This window comes from Apodemus sylvaticus, chromosome 12, assembly GCF_947179515.1.
Source record: "Apodemus sylvaticus chromosome 12, mApoSyl1.1, whole genome shotgun sequence".
In the NCBI taxonomy this organism is placed as follows: domain Eukaryota; kingdom Metazoa; phylum Chordata; class Mammalia; order Rodentia; family Muridae; genus Apodemus; species Apodemus sylvaticus.
The window spans coordinates 69,440,550-69,467,709 of record NC_067483.1 but is presented as its reverse complement, the minus strand read 5'-3'; the positions used below and the strand labels follow the sequence as shown (position 1 = coordinate 69,467,709).

The following is a 27,160-nucleotide window of genomic DNA, read 5'->3' as shown; positions in this document are numbered from 1 at the left end:
GACTTTACTGGGTGCATCACACTGTCCTTGCTCCCCAGATATGCTAAGCTGTGAAGTACAGTTGTGCTGTTTGATTCACTTAAATGTGCAGACATTAAGTTAGCATCTTCTCTTTACTCAGCAATACATTTTATTCAGGAAATAGTACGTGAAATTATCTCCTATCATATTATAAAAGACCGATGAAAATATCATGTATAAAATATGTATGTAGTTCAAGGCCTTGTTGTATAATGATGTCAGGAAACAGTCTTTAAAAATAGGCACTTAGACATGCCTAATTGTGTTTTCCATTCAAAGCTGTTGGTCTAGAAAATGCTTTGGAAAGGACTTTAAGACGATGTTGAAAAGTGACCTCAGAATCAGGAGGAAGGTTTATGAAAATGGAATGTACCCCAAGCACAGCATCAGTCTATGTGATGCATAACTAAATCGGTGATAGGGGAAGTTGGGGACACAGCTGTAGCTATGTGACATTTGTGACGATATGTGGAAAAGACTGAGAGGCCAGAAGTTAGAGGAAATCCTGCTGGGTCCTTTACAATCTGGTCAAAAGGATTTCTATCCTAAGGGCTATAAAGGCACTAACGCAAATACAGCCTGCAATCACCTTTACACCTCATCAAACATAAACAATCAAGACATAGGACCGAACATTAAGTAGCCAAAGAAATCATGGGTACATTTTAAATGGGGACAGATCGGGCTCTTCTTTTCAACAGAATGACAGAGCAGATGCCCCTATAAGTTGTCACTCATAATTAAAGTATTGATTGAAATAGCCCTCCATAATGGTAGCTAAAAAGAACCCCAAGAAATAGGTATAAAGTTTAGGATACTTGCAGTGTCTTGGGGTTGACAACACTGCTCCTTGAAAACAAGCGACAACTTAGCTTAAAAATGTGTTAGACACACACAGCAATGTGCACAAGGATGTGTTGACCAGGGCATTGGGGCAATAAACGTGCTGTCTGTAAGCCCACATTTGAGTTTAAGGTCTAGTTGATGCAGTGTGTGAGTTAAGAACCTCATGGACAAACTGGGCCTGCTGGCACATGCTAAAACTCTCAGGAAGGAAGGTCAGGAGTTCAAGGCCAGCTCCAGCTATGCGCCACATGGGAGGCCAGTCTGGTCTATATGAGATCCAGTGAAAAATTCAACTAAACCTGGGTCCGTGGTACCTCCAGAAAACCAGCAGAAGCCAGAAAACCCTCAAGGTCCACCTAGACCTCTTCTCTCCTAGTTTTCTGAAGAAAAATATCTCAAAAGAAGCAAAATAAGGAGAAGAAAGAGAAGCGAGCCACACCGGAGAATATGAGAAACAGTGGCTGTGAAATCAGCCCTCTGAAGATGGAAAGGAGATAAATCATGGAAGTAAAATTAAAGCATTTAATATAGAGAAATGAAGAAGCATAACAGCAAAAGCAGTGAGGAGCAAACGGATTTGGAAAACTCTAACTTGGTCACAGAAGTGAAAAAGCACATCAAAAGAGCCAGTCAAGTGGTTAAAGAATTAGTGAACTGGAGTCAGTGAGATGGCTCAGCAGGTAAAGGGACTTGGTACAAAAGCCTGAAGACCCAAGTTCGATTCTCAGAACACACACAAAAGTAGAAGAAATTGACTCCATAAAGTTGTCCTCTAACTTCCACATATGCACTATAGCAAACACAAACACATGTACACGCACACATACACAAACACACACACACACACACACACACACAGTGTTGGGGGGGACAGGGAACAATAATACATTTTCAAAATTAGTAAAGTGGAACGCTGTGGTAAGATGAATTAACTGACCCAGAAAGCACCAACCAGAATAAAACACAGGAAGAGATACTCTGATATCACGGAGCAGCCTGAGGGCTCACACATTTTTATCAGAGTTGAGGAGATGAGAGAGATTGTGGAAGATGGTGTTCAGAGAAAAGTAAGGATAGGTTTTCTAGAGGGTTGCCATAACACTGAAAACCTAGCAACCGCAGCCTAATCTGCCCTTATGGAGTGAATAAATTATATGCACTTGCATGTTAGAGTTTTATACGGTATTCCAAATGAGTGAACTCCAGTACATCCAGTAGTACCTTGAATTATCAAGATAAGTAACTCTAGTAATTCAACAATGCAAGTCTAAAAACATAGCATATCTTAATTGTTAAACTAAATATTTAAGTACATATAAATCCACTAAAGCTACTGAGAAAATGAAGGAATGATGATTGGTCTCCCGGACAGTTACATCAGGTGAGAGAGGCAGGGGGATTAGCTCCTGGCTGGTGCCATGAGAGGGGCTCAGGTTGTTTTGAATAGTCCTCGATTTATTTTGAGTAATAAATTCACACATACTGAACAAATTATGAAATTAACTCATTAAAATATTAATAAAATGACCTGTTTATCTCCCAGTGATGATAATGTACTATAAACTAAAGATTTTGGCTAATTTTCCATTCTAGAAGTACACTGAGAAGGGGGAAAATAGAGCTACTGACAATTTCTCTAAATTCTCCAATTGACATAACCTTGAAACTCAGCAAATTCCAGATAGAGTCATCATCTTCTTATCAGCATCATCTCATCAGCATTCCAGGCACATTGTAGTAAAAGTACAGACCACCAAAGAAAAGAAATAGTAGAAGAACCCAAGAAAATAGGTCACTTAAAATATTAGTCACTTTCCTCTTGCTGTGATAAAATACCATGGCTGAAAGCAGCTTATCCTCTTATGGCTTAGAGTCCATAAAGGCAGGGACAGCCTGGTAACAGGAGGCTTGTTAGCAGGGGCGGGAGCTGGAGTGTGGCATCTCAACCACACACTGAGAACAGAGAATGCAAACTGAAAGTGGGGAGAGTCTACAAACTCTCAAATCAAGACTCTAGCAAGGCTCCGCATCTTAAATGGTCCATAACTCCCAGAATAGCACCCCCAACTGGAGACGAACTGTCATTAGGATCATCAGGACCACTTACAGAAGACACAGCGTAGTTGTTGATCTTTTGAACTCTGTGGAATTGTTTAGTGCATAGAGCCAATACCAAGATTCATGTCTTGACTTATTTTTATACCTGTGTTCTCAGTTCCACCAAAGTTTTATCATATGACAAGGTACAGGAACATTTGTGCACAGAAGTGAATGCAAGTCTGAAAAATGGGCAAATTTGTAAATCTGGAAAGTTAACCACCATCTGCTTGACATATGAAAAATATGCCAAAACATATTTAGGTACAGAAGAAACAAAGCAAATCACATTTTGGTAATTTCTCAATATAGACCAGGAATAGTGTTGATACTTAAAAATAAAATAAAATAAAATAAAAACAGAAACTTTCTTCTATAGCCAATATTTATTGGTTGGAATTCTTATTTTCATCTTATAATTCCAGAGACAAATTCTGGGGGAGAATAGATAATTTACCTGGTCTTATAGAGCAGGTAAGTGATAAGTTCAGATTCTAGAGGAATATAGCCAGGACACCACACCTACCATATCCCCACCACACAGTCAGCAAATGAACGATGTAAGGGAAGTGTGGGGGTTGTCTGCACACACACACCACTTTGTGGGTAAGCCTGACACTGCCTTTTGATGGAAGAGGATCTGAGGGATACGTAGAAGATCCATGCCGGGCCTCTTTCCCAGAGGGTGACTATCTTACCAATTCATCTACCACAACCTCCTCCATAGTCCATGTAAAGTATACAATTTTTAATGGTGAGAGTATTTAATCCTGTATCATAGACCTAAGAGACAAATTACTACCTCCTACTAGTAGTAGTAGTATTACTAGTAGTAGTATTACTACTATTACAGTAAGGTCTCAATTTCACCCCATGTAAACTGGGATAACAGGGGGGGACCCTTAAAAGGCTTCACTGAGAAAGTAATTGATAAAGTTCTTAGTTCAGCCCCTGGCCCTGAGATTTTCTCAGTAAGTGACAGACTGATTCTGCTATTATTAGACCTTTTATGGTATAGACAATTTTTGTAGTTGGGGTATTCATTGACCCATCCTTCTTTGTCTAGAAAAAAGTGAGCTATCTTTACTTGGGTTCACTGTTGTGATATGATGTCATTTGGGGTCTGGTTACCACTCATCTCAACTCATCTTAGTAGGAAAATAATTGTACTCTGGTCTGACTTTTATTATCTAGGTGCTATGAATATAGCAATTAATTACTAACCAGCCATTTTATAAAATGAGATTTTAAAAAAAATTCTCACTTATTCCCTGAATTGAGCTTACTATAACGTTCTCTAAGCCTCTAGAGCAGGGTTGTCAAACTGGGGGTCACAGCCCTTTGGAACTCACATATCAGATATTTGCATTAGTATTCCTAACAGTAGCAAAAGTACAGTTATGAGTAGCAATAAAAAAATTTTATGCTTGTGGTCATCACAACTTGAACTATATTAAGGGGTCTCAGCATTAGGAAGGTTAGAACCACTACAATACATGTGTTATTTGGGTCAGTTTGGCTGAAGTATCCTGGCCTTCTTCAGGATATATTATTTTGAACTAAGGGATTCTGTGAAGTTTTATATAAATTCTTATGAGTCAGTGATTGTGGGGATCACTGCAGTGCTGGGATCAGAAGCACAGAAGATGCCAAGCCTCCTGTATATAGACCATGTATCAGTCCATCCTAAGGCCAAAAAGAGTGAGGTGAAAAAGTAAATACAACCCTCAGTCAACACCTGCACTCTGTCCAATGTGAACCCATGTAAAGTATGAATCTGGTACAGATTCCTCAGCAAAAAATGACTATAATTATTCCAGATTGCATTTGCTTAGTATACCTAATGAGCATGGGGGTTATAACATACTATATTTTAGCTTCCAATTAATTAGTCTTTTTTTAAATAAAAAAATGCTAATAAGCAAAAGCTCTGTCAGCAAGCAGTCTTCTTCCTGGGTGATGAGGGGCAGTCTTTTGTCAGGCGCATACATTTGGCATACTCTTCCATTTTATCTTATGTGTATTTCTTGTAGGCTACTTCTCTGACAATTTAAATGTACCAATGATTCTGGAGCACTCAATTTTCTTTTGTGAAGCAGCAGTAGATACCTCGTGTTTGCTTCTACAGCGTTTGGGCTTTTAGAAGATAAGACTCATCTATTACGTTATCATGAGCAGAAGAAAGGAAGTAGTTAACTTTGGAGGAAAGACTTCTTCTAAGAGCCTAGCTATGTAGTAAAACCTCTAGATAATCTTTTAAAATAGCAGGGATGACTAAAAAGGAAAGAGAAAGATCAGAAAAACAGGGTTTGCTCTTTTTTTATACTAGACACAATTCATAAACTCTTTTGTAACAGCAGGGAACTCATACATGCATACATGTGGAGAGCACAGCTGTTCACAGAATAGCATAACACTCCTAAACAGTCTAGTATGCAGAGATAGAGAATATTATTCAATCATTCCAAACTGAAAAAGGTATCAGAAATGTAGACAGCCTGACTACAGCGATCCAAAATAAAGCCTGTCTGAAATTCTAAGTCTCCCAGAGACAAAGGTACCATTCACCTCTTTTTCCTCCTTATAGTAAAACTCATTTGCATCTACTGACATCCTTTGAATTATTACCCTCCCAGGGAGGCACTCAACCCCTGTAGAGCACTTAAAACATTCAATTGTTTCTGATCCATCAGGTGTTGTCATCCATCCCCTGACTCAGACTTTAGAGTATAGGTAAAGAAAACCCATTGTCAGAAATATATCAAGGTCCGACATTACATTCCTGTAACAGTTTGGGGGATTCACATTTCACTTTGTTCTTTAAATATTGTTATTCTGGGAGTTTGACCCTTACTTGACCTTTTAGAGGTGTAAGTCAAGCACACATCTTGTGTCTCAACAAAAATGCAAAATTAGGACTTTGGAATTTCTGACGCCTGCACTGCAGAGTAATTGGTGGCTTTCTCCAAATATCTGTTAAAATGTTAATACAAGGGATGTTGGGGTTTCTCTTAAAGTAAAACTGCTTGGCAACAAGAATTTAGCATTTTCAAAGTAGCCACATGGTCTGTCACCCAGGACTCCCTAAGCAGACTGCCTTCCAAGGCTGGTCAACATCTGTCAGCATCTTTAGCATAAACCATCAGCCCCAATCATTCTTCAGCCTGAAACTTGAGCTATCAGGTCTCAGCTCAGGAGGTTTTGTGTGCTTTCAGGAAAATGAGATCTGTTTTTTTCAAGTGAAAGCCATAATGGAGGAAATGTGATCACAGCATTTCAGGACAACCTTCTATCCATGGGTAAAGGCAAAGCCAGCCTCAACTCAACTGAAAGGGACAGAAAATACCCAAACAACCAGAGTGTCGTGAAGTTTTCTTCACACTGCGTTCCTGAGGCAGGATGTCTTCATCAGAGCTGTATGACCACAGGCTCAGCAGGGCAGTGTATGGAACTTGGCCCAACTGTGATACCAGAGGTCAGAATGCATTCCCTTCTCAGCAGCTGGGGATGAAGGGCTTAAGTGATGAATTCTGTTCTCCAGCTTCCCAGATCACCATACAGACACTAATATAGAAGCTAAGCATCACACAGAAACTAATATAGCAAACAGGAGTTTGCCAAAAGGTATCATATCCACTACTGGATTGTAGTTTTGCATGGTTTCAACATGTTATCCTGGCGTCTAAAATTACTTCTCAGAGTACATCTATCTGTGCAATACAGGACTTCACTCCACTGGCTGATCCCACACAATCCACTGAACAATAGGGATATACTTTTGAACCTAATGCTGTTACTACCAATCTCATGGTGGGTGTTAAAAATTCACAGTGTTCCAGTTTATTCTCTGTGCAAGAACTTGACTACAAAGTCAGAGAGACTGGATCTTGAAATTGCCAATCCATTCAAGTTGGAAAGATCATTTCTGTGAATGAGGTCCGGATAGCTTTGAATGCACTAGAGAGGCCCCCCAGCCACCTAGCTGTGGCATGAGTTTAATGATGCAGTCAATAGAAACTGTACTTGGAATTATGAATTTCAAGCTTCTCTCAGGCTAAAAGTATGCACTAGGATACACCCCGTGATACGGGGAAGTGGTAGCAGTCAAGCTCTACATCAGCCACACGAGAGGAAACTGTGATATGTGGTGGGCTGGGTACATTCTATGAGGTTTGTCTCCATAATTTGAATTTGTGGTGAGTTTATTGGGATGTAACCCAATCATAAGCTGAGTAACAGCTATATTTGTCATATGAACATCTTCCTTCTCACAGGAATACTTATTAGAGATGAAGAGGCAACTTCCAGTCAGTCCCCTGTGCCAGTTGTTTGCATAGAACTTTGCTGAACGTCAGATTCCAGTTCGCTTCAGCAAAATCTCAAGCTGCTAGACACCTTGCTACACACACCAGTTGTAGCTCACATAATAAGTCTAGCCAATAAGGGTGTGTATTCCTGTGGCTATCGAGAGAATTCATGTGGGTGACTCGACTCCAGTTACAGAAGGAAGGAGAAGGGTGTTGCCTTTGTCCTTCAGAAGACACTGCCAGAAGCATCTGCCAAGCCATGCCCTGGTCCTCTGGCTCCTGCTTCTGCACGAGACCCCAGGACTCGACCGCTTGTCTGCTCTCTGAACTTGGAGCGGGACTCTGATCCTTTGAAGGAGTTATATGAGTCAAAATTAAGTGTTAATCAAATAATCTTGATCAAACCTTCTAATCAATTAAAAAAAGTAGAGAGAAAATGAGGGAAGAGGGAAGACAAAGCAGGGGGACAAAGTAGGGATTTGGCCATTTGATGTCCCTAAAAATGTCCCATGTCTTGTTGAGTAGCAGAGCAGAGACCTTTAAGATGAGTCTGTTTCTGAAGCAAGCCCCATCTTAGTCCATTTCTTCTCACCTTCCCCCGCTGCTCACGTCCTGATTCTCAAACTACCTAGCAGCCAGGACCTCCACCTCCCCAAGCCACACATCTATCAGATTCTGTCCTAAGAGGTTTGACTCTGTTGTCACCCAACTGAACATAAACACTCAATCCAATACTGGAAAAGACATCACAAGTAAGTCAAGATGACAATATATGCTAGAGAGACTGTGGACTCAGCGTCAATGTTTAAAGATTAATTAGCCCAGAAGTTCTGAATACCCAAGGCACAAATTGCATAACAAATGACTCCCAAGAAGTATGGAGAGGGTCCTGATCCTGGAAAGGATTGATCTAGCATTGGAGGGGAATATAAGGACAGAGAAAAAAGGAGGGAGGTGATTGGAGAATGGATGGAGAGAAGAAGGTTTTTGGGACATATGGGGAGGGGGGATCTGGGAAAGGGGAAATCATTTGGAATGTAAACAAGGAATATAGAAAATAAAAATATTTTAAAAAAGATGTAATTTGCCAATCACTATTTTAAAGGCATGTTTTACGAACAATCAAATGGACCTTTAAGAAAGAAAAAGGCACTCATTAAAATTAAAACTATGAATGAATAGAAAATCTGAATAGAAAACAAATGAAATGGATTATGTCGAATAGTGTACTGATAGATGCTAACTCTCTTCAGGGGGAACAATCACACAAGAATTACAGTGTCAGCCATCCACCATGAGTGGATTATAGTTACCAAGGCAACGTCAGTTATCACAGTTCTTCTGGAGGTGGGGAGAATGGAATAAACAAAATCCTCCATGAGGGGGGGTGAGAGAAGAGGGGGAAAAGCAGGTGATAGACAGACAGACAGACAGACAGACAGATAGGATAAAGAAGATAGGGAGAGAGAGAGAGAGAATACTCCAGTGCAATATACTTGAGCAAACTACTCAATTGCAATATAAAATATAAATAGACAAAGATACAAGAAATGTATACGGGGCATAAAGGATAGGAAGGGAAGGCCTAGTGTATTATATAAGGCATCAGAAGAAAATGACAACATGGCAGTTTTTCCAGAACAGATTATATTTGTAAATATTAAAACTCCAGGAGCACATAGTTAAACACATTATATGAAAACACACCCTGCCCTCTCTTATCCCTACCTACCCCTGTCCACACCTTATTTCCTCCCTAGAAGTCCTTTTCCCACATACGTGTTCTTTTGTTTTGTCTAGTGAGCCGCTGAGTTTAGGTAGAGCTCTCTGCATATGCACAAGTGTGGAACTGTTCAGTGGAACCCGGTGGACTCAATAGTAGGTATACAAACTAAAGACAAGGACGACTCACCTCTCCCAGTATCCATCAATAGCCAATAATTTCCCATAACTCCACCATGAGCACTCTGCCAAACAACGTCTGACTACTGCTCAGCCCTCTCATGTGCAGGCCCAGCACAAGGCGCTAACTGGAGCTGCGGTGGATTTGTGATTGCACTGGCCCTGTTAGGCACAGAAGATGAGTTTTCATAGCCCTTCTCCCTATCACTGGACTCTGTAACTCCTTCCACCCCCTCCTTCCTTGATGCCCCCTGAGCCTCAGAAGATGAAGTTAATTTCTTGTTTTATTTTCGTGTTTGAACATCTGGATCTTGCTGGGTAGGCCAAACTGGCACTCTTGTGGTAAGCATCCCGCCGCTACTTCCTGGTTGCTTGGAATACAGATGTTTGCCACCATACCCAGATTGGGGGAGTTTATGGTTGTAAAAATGTTGACCTGACAACACTGAAAGTTCAGGGTCCTTACTCCTCCCCGGGCCTATACTAGTATCTCTTTGTTTTCTACTGGGAGGACTATGTACTCACTGTGACTCACAGGAAAAGATAAGATTATTTTATCTTAGTCTCCAATAAAAGAAACCAGCAGTCCTTGGAGAGATTCCAGGAGTGGAACTGAGGAGTACAAGAAGGGCCTGGACTATCTCACAGCACTGGAAAACAAGGAAATGTTCAAGCATTTATAGAACACGTGAAAAGGATACCAGAGTCAAACTTGAAGGAGGTTCCTAGGGACTAGATCTGGAGTGACTTTATTAGTAAAGTCACCATCACTGTGGAATAGGACCCAGCAGCTATAAGCCTAAATAGCCATGTAAATAAACCAGCTGACAATGAAAAAGTAGAAGGGAAAGCTCCTAGTTACCAAAGATAATCTACTTCATAAGCTTTGAGAAGAAGTTTAATAATTGTCATGTGCAATCTATCACAGTTATTAACAGTGGATATTGAAACAAGGAAGTGAAAGTTGAATAACAAATGGAATATTCACACTATCAAAATATGAACCATAAGATCAACCAACCAGAGCTCACAGGGTCTGGACCACCAACCAAGGAGCACACACGAAGAGACCCATGGCTCCAGCCACATAGGCAGCAGAGGATGGCCTTGTCGGGCATCAATGGGAAAAGAGGCCCTTGGCCCTGTGAAGGCTCAATGCCTCAGTGTAGGGGAATGTGAGGGCAGGGAGGCAGGAGTGGGTGGGTGAGTGGGGGTACATCCTCATAGAAGCAGGAGGAGGGGGGATGAAAGAGGGGGCTTTGGGGGAAAATCGGAAAGGGGATAACATTTAAAATGTAAATAAGTAAAATATCCAATTTTTAAAAAGATAAGTTTCAAAGGGAGACAAAATAGAAACTTGATAGGAGATAAAACTTGGAAGACACCATTGTAACCAAATCACCAAAGTCCCTGGTAATGGCAGGACAGATGGACACCACACATCTCCTGACACAGCACTGAGAAAAACATGCCATCAATGTGATTTATTTCTTCAACAACAAAAATGCACTCATATAACTTGAAATTAGTACTAAATTCCAACCAAGGGGCACCGTACAAAACAGATGATCAGTCCTCTTCCCAAGTGTGAGTGTGGTGAACAGACACTGAGGGATGGCCACAAATTAAACAGGTATAGTGTGGGTGGACATCCAAAACCAGATCTGGAGCAAAGATCCGTCAGGACATCAGTTTCCTGAGCACACCCTAGGTGGGGGAATTCTGCAAGATGCTCACACTTGAAAAGATGCACAGAAACTCCGTGTTGTTCTTGGAGACCATCGATAGGGCAGGAGTACTCCAAAATGTATGTTTGCTCGCTTGCTTGCTCATTTACAAACCAAGGTTACCACACTTTCCCACAGCCTCTCCATCATCCCTCTCAGGAAGACCACTTGTTGACTTACTGCCTCTCCAGATCTGTCCAGAGACCTCAGCACATGGCTTTCGCTCTCAGCCAAGTCAAGGCTTAAGAGGAAGGAAACTGTTGAGTTTCAGTCTGAAACACAAGGTTTCTACTGTGTTGAATGAGTGGGGCAGAGGCTATTAAAAGGCCATCTTTTTCTCCCTCCCACTCCTCTCCTCCCTCAACATTCAATCCACATCCCAGACTGCTTTTAATCTTATTGGGAGGGTACATAGGGAGAAAGAAAGAAAAAATAATAACGAATTGCTGTATTCCTTGGCACGTGAATAACAGTTCCTTTCCAGGGATTCAGGAATACAAATGAGGGGTTTTAAATCTTGCTAATTTGTGTGTGTGTGTGTGTGTGTGTGTGTATGAGATGTGTCTCCTCAGGAAAAAAGTCTCTTACACAGCACCAGGATAACTAAAGTTATTTTGACATGTGGCATAGTATTCTTCCCACAGATCTTTCTGCTAGACCAGAGATACCCTTCAGGTGCTGTGTTCTTAAAACTGAATTTGCTGTGTAGATCAGGTTTGAGATTCCCCTGCCTCTGTCTCCTGAGTGCTAGGGTTAAATGGGAGCTGTTTCCTTTCCCCACCCCTTAGCCCACCATCCATCCTAACTTGCTCATCCTACTAAGGGGAGGATGTGGATAAGGTACCACTTGAATCAGGAGGCTACACTAAGTGCCACATTCAGAGACTCCTAGCAGAGTTGATTCATTTCTGCATTTGCACCAATCACAGAGAGAGAAAGAGGGGGCCCTCAGAAGTGAAAGTGGGACATTTCCTTGAGCCAGACTCATGTCAGCCAGTGCCTCACTTGAACAGCTCTGCCAGTTGTAAATTCTTGAACTCCATCCTTTTCCTTGGTAGTTATTTGCTGCTCAGAGTCCCGGAGAGCCACACCCTGGGGCTGGTGCCTAACAATCTCCCTCCCCCTTGCTTTGCCACTTTAAAAAGAGTGTGAACACCTCCTCGTCTGTCTGTCGGGGCTAGTGCTGTAACTCTTCCATCTAAGGATGAGTTCCGTGTACGAATACAGTTCACTGAACACCCACGCCACACTGCAGCACGGGCCATGTCAAGGGGATAAATGTACAGATCAGAGTAAATGGCTGGTAAAATCAGGAAGAGGCCAAACTGTAAAGAGCCACTTCAGAAGGACGATACCAATTTTTAAAAATCTATTAACATAAAAGAAGTGATTATTCCTGAATGAAATGTTTTAGGAGCCAGAGAAAAGTGGGGAAAAGAGCCAAGGCATTTGTTTTGTTTTGTTTCGTTTTGTTTTGTTTCATTTTGTTTGTTCACAGCTAGGTGAATGAGGAAATGCTTTTCGTAGCAAACTCTGAGAAGGCAAGCTTGGCTGGCAAGATGTGTTCAGCACTGTCCAAGCTAACTCACAGGATGTGATTGGGTTTAGTGGTGAAATACAGCTCCTATGTATCAAACACATAGTTTTACTCTGGCCAAATGTCTGTGTGATTCTCAGACAGTTCCCTCCCCCACCACAAAGCATCAGCAACAACCCCTCAAGACCACACCTGCCCTAGGTAGCCCGGGATGTGGGCTGGAAGCCTGTCTCCATCCCGCCTTGCTTTTAACAGGGAGTCTCTCTCACTTGGATTCACGTTTCTCACAAGCAGCTCCAGGCTGCCTTTATAAGATAGCACAAGTCTTGGGAGAACGGAATCAAACCATCTGTAGCTCTTTCTTTAATATAAAAAATAAATAAATAAATAAGAATTTTCACACACATATCCTCATTGGGTACCTCATCCCAACCCAACCCCAGCGCATACTGCGGAAACGATGAGAGAGACCCCAGACAGAGCAGTGGGGGTCGAACTCAGGGCTCATGAATCACTGCCTACCGCTTTCATCCCCAGTCTATTTTCTAGACAAGCCTGACCTCCTGTCACTCCCATTAATCACAGGGCCCAAGCAGAGTCCAGCAGGGTGCCCCTCCTATGGCTCAGACAGGGTCTGGGGCATCACAAGATTCCCATTAAAAGTGAGATGGGGGTCTTGACTTCTCATTCATTCCCACAATGCACTTCAGCAGCATCCAGCTACACACTCCTTCTGTGAGCAACTGGCGCTGCTGGGTGTTGATGTTGGTTTTGGCTTGCTGCCTCCTAGAGCAGCCAGCCGTTGTGTAAGCAAGTCTGTCTGAATTGCTCTGGGGCTAACTGCCTTCTTAGAAGTCCTCTTGCCGCTCATTATTTAGCCAGCCAGCCATTACTATTATTAGCTTTGAATTCCTCCATCTACCCTTTCCGTCCACTAAGATACTGAAGTGTGGACAACCATCGCCCAGGCAATTGTTAAATGCCTTTCCCCCTCCCTTTCTATCATTTGGGTTGACGTTCAAAACCAGTACAAAACTCAGGAGCTTTAAAGTGGGATTTGGGATGGAGGGTGAGTAACCAGGCTCCTTCCCGTGCCCTCCTACTATGTGTGCACCATACAGTCTATTCAGAAAAATTAAAAGAGAAAAAAAATCAAACAACATTAGGTAACTCTTGGCAGTCGGTCAAAGTCAGTGTTGCGGGGGAAGGTATTTAAAAAGTCTTTTAAGTGAAGCTATTTGTACGAGCGGCCACTGTGCTCACACCATGACCAGGGAGGGCTATTTGCACAGTCTTTCACGGAAATATTTCTAGACAGTTTCTGTGCCTCTTCTCCCTGAGCTCATGTATTTGCTTCTGAATCAGAGCAGGGCAATTTAATGAGCAGTTTTATAACCCAGTCTGCGCCCTGTACATTCTACAGGGCTGGATTCCTGCCGCATATAACCTTTGCCCTATTTGCCATTAAAGCACAAGACTTTCCTGTAACCAGCTTTATACTGTGACTGGGGGGTGAAGTCGGGGAGGGGGTACACAACTGATACTTCACCCTTCAGCCCAAAGACATCAATGTTTTAAAAAGTTGTTACTTTATACTTTTAAAAATAGGGCACATATTAGCATTATGATAGTCAGCCCCCTTCTTTTGTAAGGTGTTTATTTCATGTTTCATCCTTTGGCCTAGACTGAAAGGGGCACATGCTTCAGAACCAATAACGCACTTGGCCTCACATCTAGTCCAGGGAGGCATGTTCAAAGATAAACCCCAAATTATTTCAGAAATAGAAACTTAACAAAAAAATAAGAGACATCATTTTCTGTCTCCAGTCTTACTAATGATTGTCAGCCCTGGATGTTTTCGTTTTAAGACATAGAGTCATGCATATTCTAAAATGAAATAAGTACCTAATTGTAAACAACAACAAAAAAATCCAACTTTGCCTTGTTTTTCTGTGGGTTCTGCTTTTGGTGTTCCTTCGTGTTTTTTTGTTTTGTTTTTGTTTTTTTTCTTCTTGCTATCTGCTAAACATTTAAGCTCTCCCTTTCATTTGAGCTGTGGAGCCCCAAACAGGAAGCAAGGACCCCCTGGCCAGGTCTGGGCAGGAGAACAACTAAGCCATTGTGCGGAGGAGGAGCTCCTCCCTCCTGGCCCTGCCATCCCTGCCCTGTGTTTTTAACTACACTATGGATGTAAGGCGGTCTGCAGTTCCTCAGACACCTGGCTCCTCTTCTCCCCTACTTACTTCAGCCAATCTGTCCTCATCTCATAATCCTGTTTACTCTCTCTTCCTAAGGACAAGGAGGGTACTCTTTAAAACACACTGAAGTAAGTTCAGGGTAAATGAAAGGAAATGTACTTCATACAGGCAGGTTATAAACTTGCGGAACTCATTAGTTTCAAAAGGTGGGACTGGCAGGAAGCGTAAAGGAATTCAAAAACATTTTAGCCAGATTTATGAAAAAGAGTCATAAATGGCTACTAAGAATACCAGGGCTGGGACCAGCTTTTACAACTGAAATTGTACAGCTGCCTCAAGCCCTCCCATGGTCACCACTGGAGACGGACTGCGAATGGCTGAACTCTGACGCAGCTTGCGGTGGGGTCTTCTAAGCACCCTGCGTCCTCTTAGCACTTATTCTCAATCTTACTGGATCTTAGAGATGACCACCCTACACACATACACACACACACACACAGGCGTGCACACACATGTGCACGCAGGCAGGCACACGCACATACACGCACACGCAAAACTGTTCTGAAGAAGGCAACTTTCTTTTTAGAAGAAAGTTTGGTAATTTTTCCTTTTCTGTTCAGTCATCTGCCTACCACAGTGCCAAGGTTGACTGTCTGGGAATGGTGACGCCTGCCCAGTGGAAACTAGCTGAGATCACATTTGGATCTTAAACCATACATACTAACTTTTATGTTAACTCAGAGCCTTCTTTTTCCTGGGGATTTTTTTTTTCCTCTTTGGCCCAAGATCACAAACAGCAATTTTTATTCTGCCCTATACAAAATCGTCAGTAGAACCTCCCGTCATTTAAGCTCTTCCCAGGCCGTCTCCCTACTGCCGGGGCTCGCAAACTGGAACACGGTTTAAAACTGCAAATGCGCCAGGTTTCCTCCAGACCAGTTAGCACAGCCTCGTTGATAGAGCACCGGTGTCCTGTTTTCTTCAAAATCATCTGGATAATTCTCCCAAAAGCAAAGTTGAAGTCCTGGACTGACAGGTGTTAGGGTTTTGCTCAGAATATCTTGACAGGTTGCGGCCAAGGTATGCTGCAAAGATCACACCATACAACAGATCTCATGCAAAAGATTCATTGGAGGTTGGGGGGGGGGCAGTGTCAGAATAGGGATTAAAGAGACAGACAGACAGACAGACAGACAGCAAGAGAGCAAGAGAGCAGTCTGTGATGGTAGGGACCTTTTAAAGGGCATTTGGCTTGGCGACTGATGATGATGTTGACACTGACACTGAAGGCAGGCTGGGGGAGCACCTCATTTCTAACAACAGATAGTTATGACAGTTCCTCAGGAAGATCCCCACCCTTCCTGGGTCTCAGTGCCATCTGGGGTATCCTTCTACAATGCCTCCCCTTCCTTCTTCATGTTGAATACTTGTTAGAGATTATGGCGAGGGACCTGAATCCATCAACAATGTTAGGTCTTTATACTGTCTGCTTTATCTGTTCTGTGAAAACCCAATAAAGGAAATCTTCCTATGAATACTGACTCATTCCAAATTCATGCTTGCAGAATATTCACTGGCTTCTATAGGCCTCTTGGTCATCTAGTCTGTGACCTGCTCCATATAAGACCTTCAGTCACATCAATGGCTTACTTCCCTTCCAAGAAGGCATGGCACCTACTAGGAAGAACAGAAGAAAAGTACCAGAAACCTTTACAATCACTTCCACTGCACATGTGTTTTCTCCTCTCATCCCTCTTACGTGAGACTCACACATGATGTACACATATTACTAAGCGGCTCCTGTGTTGTGTTGTGTTTTGTTATTTAAATTAGCATCTTAGTCTACTCTTGAACTTACAATTATCCTGTGTCAACTCTCAGTACTGGAATTATATATACACACCATTCCTTTACCATTCTCTTCTGATTCCTCCTTTAGGTCTTTATGAAGAAAAATGCTGCTTCTACATAAATATGATTAAGTACTGTCACTGTTTGAATATGCCCCCCAAAAGTTTATTTGTTGGAGATTTCATCTCCAAATTTAAATATTAGTAGTATTGAAGAGTTGAGCTTTGAGAAGATCATTAAGACTAGATATATTTGTGGCCCTTGATGGCACTAGTGACCTTATTCTTTTAAAGGTAGAGAACTGGGCTAGTACACTTTCTCTGCCACATCCTGAGTTGACTTCTGCCATGTGCTGATATACCAAGAAGGCCCCCACCAGACTCTAGGTACATGCTTTTGAACTGCCAAGCCTCTACAACCTTGAACTATGCAAACCTCTAGAAATGGCCCAGACTGTTGTAGTCAGTTTTAGGAATAGAGAATGGACTAAGACAGGTACTGTGTGAAATGCGTTAAAATGTAATCAAAAGGACCCATTAGAAAGTTAGCTACAAGAACAGAATATAACTTCCTAATGACAAAATGAATTGAATATGCTAAGCATGAAGGAAGGAGAGAGAGATTAATTCTGGCTTATCTTACTAGAAAAGGCAGTCACATTGGCCAGATCTTGAATGATGGAAGGATTTTCGTAACTATTAGACAACCAACCGGTCATTCAGAGTTAAAGGGAAAACATGGCCCAAAGTGACAGGCTGTGGTGCACCTAGTTTTGATTGGGAATAGACAATGCCCTGATATGATTGGAAAGGAGCATAGGAAGCAAGTTCTTGTATCTCCCTCTTCCTGAGCAGCATACTGACACTTGCAAGTTTTCCACGCCATATTGAGTGTCTTCGCTCTTTTGTCTAATATAGCCTCTTAGAACTTCATAAGGCATATGTTCCTCACCTAAAAGAAAGATTCTTGACCCCCGGCATCATGGTATCTGCATGTCCCATGGCAACCAAATCAAGTCTCACCAGTCTTCTTGATACTAGCCTTGTCTGTTTCCTGAAACTTCTAGAGTTCCCTCTAGAGCTCCCTCCTCTCTTGGAAAGCCAGTTACACGCAACCACACTCTTGGCACTCTCGACTCACTGACCTCATGATATGTTGCTTTTCACCTGCTCATAGTCTCTTCCCAAAATAGATGGCAAAACCTGTGCTCTCTTCCCTCCTTTAATCTTCCAAGAAGCCTATAGCATGTAAAAAGTTGAACACATAGCAAAGATTAGCTATAATGAAATCCAATGTTCAATAAACTGGTTTATTCCAAGATAGACTCTACAAGTATGACAGAAAATTCTATTTATACCATTTCTGTAAGATCATTGAGGACCATTTTTTGCTCTACAACATTCATGAAAGGGTACATTAAAAGATAACCAAAGGAAACAGCAAGGCAAATCCTGGTGGAGTGATGAAATAGTATGTAATCAATAAGACAAATCATTCTCTTGCTACAAAAATAAAACAAAAAATGGCATTTGTGTACCATTACAGAGCACATTATAAATAACTTACTATGTATATGCAATGTGTTGTGATTTGCATTTCTCTGATGATCAATGTGGTTGGAGATAGACAGACAGACAGACAGACAGACAGATAGATAGATAGATAGATAGATAGATAGATAGCCATTGTCTATAAGTTATTTCAGAAGTATTTATTAAGAATTATTTAAAAGTAAAAAATTATTGATACGTGCTCAAAGAACTAGTTATGAGCTGCATAAAGATATTTTCAGTTAGGTACCTCATGGATGATGACAATGTCCACTCCATGCACTTACTCCTCCTGCTAGCCCCCCTCCCCTCAGTCTTTTATGTTTTGTGAGTATGTGTGTGTGAGAGAGTATGTGTGTGTGTCTAAAACTAATCCATTATATAACATTTGAGAAAACATGATGTATTTATCTTTCTAAATCTGACTTACTTTGCTTAATATGAACTCCAGTTGTGTATATCTTCTAGCAAACTATATAACTTTATTCTCTTTTATAGCTAAATAAAAACTCCATCATGTATACATGACACATTCCTTTTTAACTTTTATTTATTTTAAATAACTTTATTCATTTTTAATCAAAATATGATGGCATCACTTCTCCCTTCCCTCCTTCCGACCCCTCCCATGTCCTCCACCTCAAATTGACAACCTCTTTTTTTATTATTATTATTGTTACACACAGAGAGACAAACAAATATATAGATATAACCTTCTGAGTCCATTTTTATTGTTTGTGTGTATTAAGCTTCGGGGCTGACTATTTTGTCTTAGATGAGCCAATCATGCTCATTCCCGGAAGAGGCCAATTGTCCTCTCTAGGCAGCCATTAGTTAGCTGCAGTTGTCTGCCCTTGTGAGATGCTCCAACTCCACATTAGCGTGTCTGCTGATAGTGTCATCATTGTTCTTGCTGATAGTGTCTTGTTTGGACAGTTCTTTCTAAGAGAGACAGACACACAGTAGAGTTCTCAGACTCTTTCCACCCATTCTACACTGCTTCCTTTGCCATCACTGAAGATGTTATGCTATACAGGTATCTGTTGGGGCTGGGCTCCCCATAATCCATTGATCTTTACATTTTGTCCAGTTGTGGGGTTTTGTTGTTGTTTTGTAATAGTGTCCATTTGCTGTTAAGACACATTTCTTTGATATGAGGTGATAATTATACTTATTTAAGGGTATAAGGATAAGACTTATAATGCAGTTAAGGGATTCTAGTAAAGTGGCGGTAGTGGATTCCCTTCTAGTCCCAGGCTGGTGGCTAGCTTTCTAATACCAGGCATGATTTCTCTCCTGTTGAGTGGACCTTAAACCCATTTAGATAGCTGTTGGTTACCACCACCATGTGAGCACTGCTATTATACCTTTATGGACATCTTGTCATACCATAGGTCACTGTGATTCATAGGTGTCCCAGCTGGGCAGGACAACTTATTGTCCCCCCTACTTTTGCTGCTTACATAGTACTTGTTGGTACTGTGGAACCTTGTCCCCTGGAAGGATGCTTTCAGGCTAGATACAGCTTGAATAATCTAAGTCCCCTGCCCTAAGTATGTGGTGTTTTAAGCAATAGGGGCTTCAACCCCTCTGTCCCTGAGGACATCCAAGGGCAACAATAGCCTGTGTTATTTTGGGAGTCATTTGGATCCCTCTGACCAACCACTCCAAAAGGAGGTTTTTTTCATGACTGGTAGTTAGGGCGTTTGTTAGTCTATAGTTCTTGTGGGAGCATTGTCATGCCAAATGTATGCCATCTATTATGCATTCATTCATCTACTAGTTCAATATTAGCTGTTGTGAATAGTGCTGCAGTCAACACAGATGTGCAAGGTCTCTGCAGCATGTTCAGTTTACAGATGCTTCTGGTATTTATCTAGGGTGGTGACTGGACATATAATAGTACAGTTTCCACTATTGAGGAAACTTCACACTGATTTCCACAAGGGCATCACCAGTTCGCATCCCCACCAACATTGTGCAGGCATCCCTTCCCCCTACCCACTCATCAACATTTCCTCTTACTCGGTTTGAAATGGCGCATATTCTCACTGGGGTGACATGTAATTTCAGTGTAATTTTAACTGCATTTCCTTGGTGACTACAGATGTTGAACTCTTTGGTGTTTCTTGATCACATGTACTTCATCTTTTGAGAACTGTCTGCTCTTGTCATTAGGCCTTATATTGGTTGCATTGTTTGGGGTTTTAGTATCTAGTTGTAACATTTAAGTAGTCTTGCTGTTAATACCCCGCCAAATACATAGCTAGAAAAGAGTTTTTGTCCCACTCCACAGGTTGAATCTTCATCCCTTGATTGTCTCCTTTTCTTTGTAGAAGCTTCAATTATTGATTTAACTTCCCAAATCACTAAAAGTCTTTTTGGAAATCTCTCACCTATCTCTATATCTTGAAGTGTTTTTCTCTACCACTTTCAGATTTTCAAGACTCACATTAAAATCTTTGATCCATTTGGATTGATATTTACTCTAGGTGAGAGACAGCAGTCGGGTCTCATTTTCCTACAAGTGAATTTTCAGTTTTCCCAGCACCATTTCTAGAAGAGGCTGTCTTTTCTCAAAGGTATATGATTGTCATCTCTGTCAAAACTTAAATGGCTATAGCTACCTGGGTTTAATTCTGGGTCCTCTCTTCTATTTCATTGATCTACACATCTGGCTTTTGTGCTGTTGTTTTATCACTGTGACTCTGTAGTATAACTTGAAGTTAGATAAGGGGATGCCTTGACCATTGTTCCTTTTACTAAGGCTTATTTTGGATCCAAGGTCTTCATGTGACCATATGAATTTTAGATCTCCCTTTTTTATTTTTATGAAGAATGTTACAGTGTGTTGATGGAGACCACACAGAAACTGTATGTCAGTTTGGTGCTAACATCACTTTCCCAATACTAATTCCGACAATCGATGAGTACAGGGGGCCTCGCCATCTACCGGCATCGTCTTCAAACTCTTGATTTGGTATTTTAAACTTTTGCAGCACAGAAGTCATTCACTTGCTTAGTTAGATTAATTCCTATATGGTTTTTAAGATATTGTGAATGGGCCTGCTTTCCTGAAGTCTTTCTCTGCAAGTTCATTGTTGATGTAGAGGAAAAACTAGTTTTTGCATGTTGTTTTTACATCCTGATGCTTTGTTGAAGGCATGTATCAGTGTTAAGAGATTTATGGTGCAGTCTTTAGGGCTTGAATACAAGATCATTGTATCTGTAAACAGCAATAACTGACTCCTTCCTTTGCTCGTCTACTCCCTTTTAGTGTTTACATAGTTTATGTAGATCCAGAGATTCATACTTACAGCCTTTGGGTGTGTCAATGTTTGCATGCATATGTTGAGACCCGTAGTACCCTCTGGATTAAACCTTCCATCAATATGAATTTTGGTCTGAATTCTACTTTATCACATATCAATATAATTAGAACCTACAGCTCTGTGGTTCATGTCCTTGGAGTTGTAGGACATAGATAAGAGAATACCTCATTTCTAGGTCTTCTAGTAGCCATATCCATGGAGCTTCAAGGTATGGTTAGGACCATCCCTAGCTCTCTATAGATACTGGCAGATCCCTTGGGATCTTCGTGTTTATGACTTTGTAAACTGTTTTCACACGTGAAATTGATCTCGCTCATCTCAAATGATAAAAATGAGTAACATATCTTGATCACACACTTACTATATGTAGGCATTACATTAAGTGCCTTCAATATATTATTTGGTTATAGCTCACTTATTCTGCATTAAATGTGCATGATGATAATGTAACTCCTCCTACAGGTCCAGAAATTAATGCCCAGAGAAGCTAAGTAATTTCTAATATTAATTTCTTTAATGTCACAGAATTTACTAAGGTCAAAGCTATGATAGGCTGTCTGATTTTATTTTTCATATTCTATTCTAAATTTTCCTCAGATGAAAGTGATTTGAACACTCAAGGTTGTCCATTCCACATGATTCTGGTGGTGGATTTTCCTAAAGTTAGACTTTAAACACATGTATGAAACAGTTCTAATGTTTTCCATCTTATAAGTATTCTAAGACATAAGTAGCTTGGAGTCAAAAGAAGTTAGCTGGATGCTACATCTCTTTTGGATTCATGTGGACACTGGTGTGTTATAACCATACAGTATGACTGATTTTTAAAAAGTGACATTTCTAAGAAAAAATTAACCTAGTTTTTCATTTCTCTTTATTTCATAAATCATTTTATTTAGTTTGAATATATTTATAAGGGAAAATCATAGTATTCATTAATAATGATACATCTAGGATTCTTTTTTTTCCATGTCTCTCCATTTACAACACAGATCAGGCACAGTGACCTAGGTTGAGGTGTACACTGGGTAGATTTATTCTGCCACCTCTTTCTATACACTCAGTGACATCTAAGATTCTTAAAGCTATGCTTGGGAAAGAGGAAACCTTAGATCAATTATAAATGTATGTTTTTTTCTTAGCAGCATCTGCATCCTTTTCTTTCTTCTGAGACATCATCTCAGATAGACCAGGCTAGCCTTGAGCTCATATGTAGCCAAGATGACCTGGAATGCCTTGTCCTCACTTTTCCATCTCCTAGGTACTGGGATTACAGGGATAACACACACACACACACACACACACACACACACCTGGTTTAGGTGTACTTTGCTCATAATAGACAAGAGCTTTATCCACTGAGTTATCTGACCCTGCATTCGCACCTTTAACGTTACCCAGTTACTTTTTTTAAAAGTTTTGATCTTGGCCATAAAACTAATTATTTAGAATTATAAACTCATTAATATTTGTTAGAAATTATAATCTGGCTCTGGCCCCTCTTGCCCCTCTCTGGCCTCTTACCTCTTTCTGTCCTCTCTGCCCCTCTCTCTCTGTTCCCCCTCTCTCTCTGTTCTTTTTCCCTTTTCACGTGGTCATGGCCATCCTTCATCCCTCTATCTTCTCTTTTCTCTTTATTTCTCTATCTCCTTTTCTCTTTTTACTTTTCTATAATAAAACATTGAAACTAAAAAAAGAAAGAAAGAAAGAAAGAAAGAAAGAAAGAAAGAAAGAAAGAAAGAAAGAAAGAACAATCTGATTCTGCTTCTAAACAGCCAGGACTACACAGGGAGACTAATATACTTTTCTCTTATGTTCTTCAAGTACTTCATGCTTCAAAAAAAAAAATAAGATGGGGGTCTCATCATGTAACCAAGGCTTACCTGGAACCCGCTATGTGACTTTTGAAAAAATTCACCATTTTTAATGAGATTTTAAAAACATTTGAAAATTCCATACACATACATGGTAGTCTTTAGTCATACCCTGATGTCATGCCCTGTTCCTTCTGGAGCACCTCCTCCAATATCCCACCCCATCACCTTCAAGTAAAAATAAACAAACATATAACTTAGCAGCATTCACATCTTTATCTCTTTTTTTTTCTGAGATACCATCTCAAATAAGCTTTAAATGTCTTTTCCTTTCTAACTGAATCTAACTCGTGCTGGTCATGTGTCCCTAAGTGTAGAGCATCATGCTCTGGAGAACAGGTCACCCAAGAGAGGCCAAACCACTGTAGCAAACTGACTCTCACTCCCCTAGCAGTCATCAATTACCAATCGCTCCTTAGCTAGGAGTAGAGCCTCTGAAGCCCCTCCCATGTTGGGATGTTTACTGACTAGATCTTATACACGACTTGTACAGACAATCAGCATGTGTTGTGAGTTCATGGGTGTAATGGCCCATCATGGCTCAAAGACGCCATTGTAGAAGTCCTTCCCAGCTTCTGGCTCTTACAGTCTTTATGCCCCATCTTGCGTGATGCTCTCAGATCCCTGGAGAAAGGGATGTGATACAGATGTTCCATTCAGGACTATGGCTTTGACATTCTTTGCTACACTTTAGGGAAAAGCGACTCCATGCCATTTTGTACTTTCAATGCATTGCTTAAAAAACATTGTTTACTTTGTAACTCATGCACATCGAACTTTGAAAGATGATCTACCTTATAAGGAAAGCAGTAAATACCACTAACTGCATAGTTTCAGCGCTACACAGTTCATTTATTACGATTGCCGACTCCCAAGCTGCTTTCATAATAGTCAGGCTTCGCTGTCACCACCTAGCTTCCTTCAGTCTATGATTAATTAATGTACATGTTTTAACAGACAAATCAGTTATTAGATATCAGACTTTCTTCTACAGCTTATAAGTTTTTTTTTTCCTTCACTTGTTCACCTTTCAAAACTTTGTAACAAGACTGGCTTTTCACTGTACAGAGTTATAGCCCCTGATACCCATTTCTTAATGAGGGTTAAGATGCCTGGTGGCTGCACATAATGGCATACTTACAAGCAGAGACAGGAGAACCAGAAGTTTGAGATCAACCTGGACACTATGGGCTGTTTAACATAATCTTGTCTCAAAAAAGCAAGTGTGTGCGTGCGTGTGTGTGTGTGTGTGTGTGTGTGTGTGTGTGTTTTAACAGGGGTCACATATCAGATATCCTGCACATCAGATATTTACATTACAATTCATAACAGTGGCAAAATTATAGTTATGAAGTAACCACAACATGAGCGACTGTATTAAAGGGTCGCAGCGTTAGGAAGGTTGAGAACCACTGAACTAGATTAAAGGATCCATGGGGATCATATACAGACACTTCAGGATCAGTTGTATAAGATTTTTAGATTGTCCCAAGACCCCTCATCTCTACCTTTTACTTATAAAAGCAATTTTATTGATTTTAAATGTGAATGCCATTATAAGCCAGAAGCTTTGACCCTTACCCGCTCCAGCCCCAATTAGTCACTTCAGCTGTCCCTAAGCTGCCTGTTAGACGCAGATATGCTGGCAGAACACAGAAACAAATATAGTGAGGAAGCTTTGGCCTGGAGAGAGTTAAGAAAAGACACAAACCTGCTTCTCAGTTTAAAATGTCTCATTAGCGTTTGTTGCTGTTATTTTCAATTAGATGTACTGACAATTCTGAAGGATTTAATTAGCGGTTTTATCACTTTTATTATGATATTACTTAGAAATGTGTTTATAACTACATGAAGAATAAAAACTAATATTCAGGTGAAGTAACTGGAAAATCTAAGAAGGATGGAGAGGCAAGCGGCTGAACCCTCAGAGCCTGGCCCAGCCGGTCAGCAAGGATGCGCTGGGTAACCTGAGTCACATTAGGCTGGGGTTTGCCTCCCGCACTGGGAATGCTTCTTGCAGCCCCAAGTTCCTCCTGCTGCTAGGTGTTTTGGCCACAGCCACAGTTCAGATCTGAGGACACCTTCAGTTGTAGTCAAGATGCCTGGTTGACTAAATGCAGTACTGGCTCTCGGTGGTTCTCTGTCTCATCCATGAAGAAGGGCTCAACATGAAAAGCTCAGTCATAGGGATGCGAAGGGAGGGCTGGCTGCCTTGCTTCCCACCACACTGACACCCAGCCATTTCAGGCTGTGTCTCAGAACTCTCCTGAAACAAAAGCCCAACTCCTCAAGAAAAGGCCAACAATGTCCATTAGCTCCTGCAAAGTACTAAAGGGATAATGATGGCCATGCCCCTGCCGTCACAAGTGTTTGAAACCTCACCCAAGTGCTGAGATTGTTTTCAAATGTTCCTGTTCAGAGAGATACCCTCCACCCCATCCTGTGCCTCCTGAGCCCCTGTAGCAAAGCCTTGGACTCAGGCTCATAATTTTATGTCCTGCCTGCTTAGAGCTCAGATGTGGGTCTCTGCCTTTATACATTATACCTTTTGCAGTTCCACACCACACACTAAATATTCACTGGTACAGGTCACATTGCCAGACTGACACCTAGACCACCCTCTGAGGCTTTCTGGATTGTGGGTTTTTGCACGGTGTGGTTGTATAATTTTAGAGCCTTAAAAACTTAAAGGCAATTGATTGGAAGCAGGAAAAGTTTTCAGTGAAAACATTTCTAATAATGTGGTGCTGGAAAAATCTGAAAGTACATTACCATGGTAACAGTGTTTTCGTAATGATGACTGGATTCACTAATGACAGATCCAATCTTATTTTTTCTTGTTGCTTACAGAAATAGTAAACTATATAATCATATTAAATGTTTTAAAGAGAACAACTTGCTTATCTGGAACAAAGTATGTATAGATATATAGAGTATTACCCTGTTTTTCTCTGCTACTGAGAAAAGACACAGCAAGCTCCACACCTTGGTATCTTTATGTTTATATGTTACTGCTTAATATGTACATATTGCTGTCAACATTGCTTTCTGAATGGTTCCAATAATCCTCAGGATTATCAAATAATTTAGAAATTTTTCTAAGGAAAATACAGAGGCATGAAAAATAGGTGTTCAGTCACACTCAGAATTCTATAATGGAGTCTTCAAGATTTAATGAAAATTATCTTCCTTTTAATATTTCACTCCCTCATCTGTTAAAGTAGTATATGTTACAACTTTTATATGAAAAAATGGGGAGAAGGCACTGAAATGGCTCAGAAGTTAAAAGTGTTTACCACTGAGCCTGACAGGCCCAATTTTAATCCCTGGGACTCACAGAGTGGGAGGAAAAGCTGTACTCCTGAAAGATGTCAGCACACAGCCCTTAGGATACAGAAATATGTAGCCATTTCTTTAAAATGTTGTTAAAAAAACAGTCTATGTCTTAAATACTGTGTGACTAATTCATTAGAAAGTTATTTAAACTTCATATTTATAGGACTGTTTTTATTGCTTTAATTAGATTTCTCAAAGGCCATGTAGAAGAAGAAAAAAAAATAACATGCAGCAAGATCGCCTATCCATTGTGTTTTTCAGGGAAAAAAAATAAGTTTCTACAGTATTATTCACATTTTGTAAACAGCACCAATGAACCCGCACATAAAAGGTTAAATGTTTGCAGACCGCTCTTTTTTTGCCCCAAAGATCAGAGACAAATTACTATTTTTATTTTACATTCCCTTGATGAGGATAATGATAAACAGCTGTCACTTCAGTGCTCTGACTGCAAAGAATCCAATTGCAATCCTGTAATTTAAACAAAAGGGGGAAAAAACACGAGCTTACGCACAGCATACAACCAGAAAGAGGCGACAGGGTTTGAGCTGAGGGGGGGCAGAAAAAGGGAGCGTTTTCTTG

General features: G+C 40.8%; 1 protein-coding gene and 1 non-coding gene across 5 annotated transcripts in view; one reads left to right on the top strand and one right to left on the bottom strand.

Annotated features, from left to right (window-relative positions):
- The window catches only part of Dnm3 (dynamin 3), a 485,510-nt gene that overhangs the window by 426,382 nt on the left and 31,968 nt on the right, over positions 1-27,160 (top strand). The gene's annotated exons all lie outside the window — the stretch shown is intronic.
- On the bottom strand, positions 22,336-22,476 carry LOC127697946 (small nucleolar RNA SNORA51). Its single transcript, XR_007980613.1, has one exon. It is a non-coding gene; the product is annotated as a small nucleolar RNA SNORA51 (small nucleolar RNA).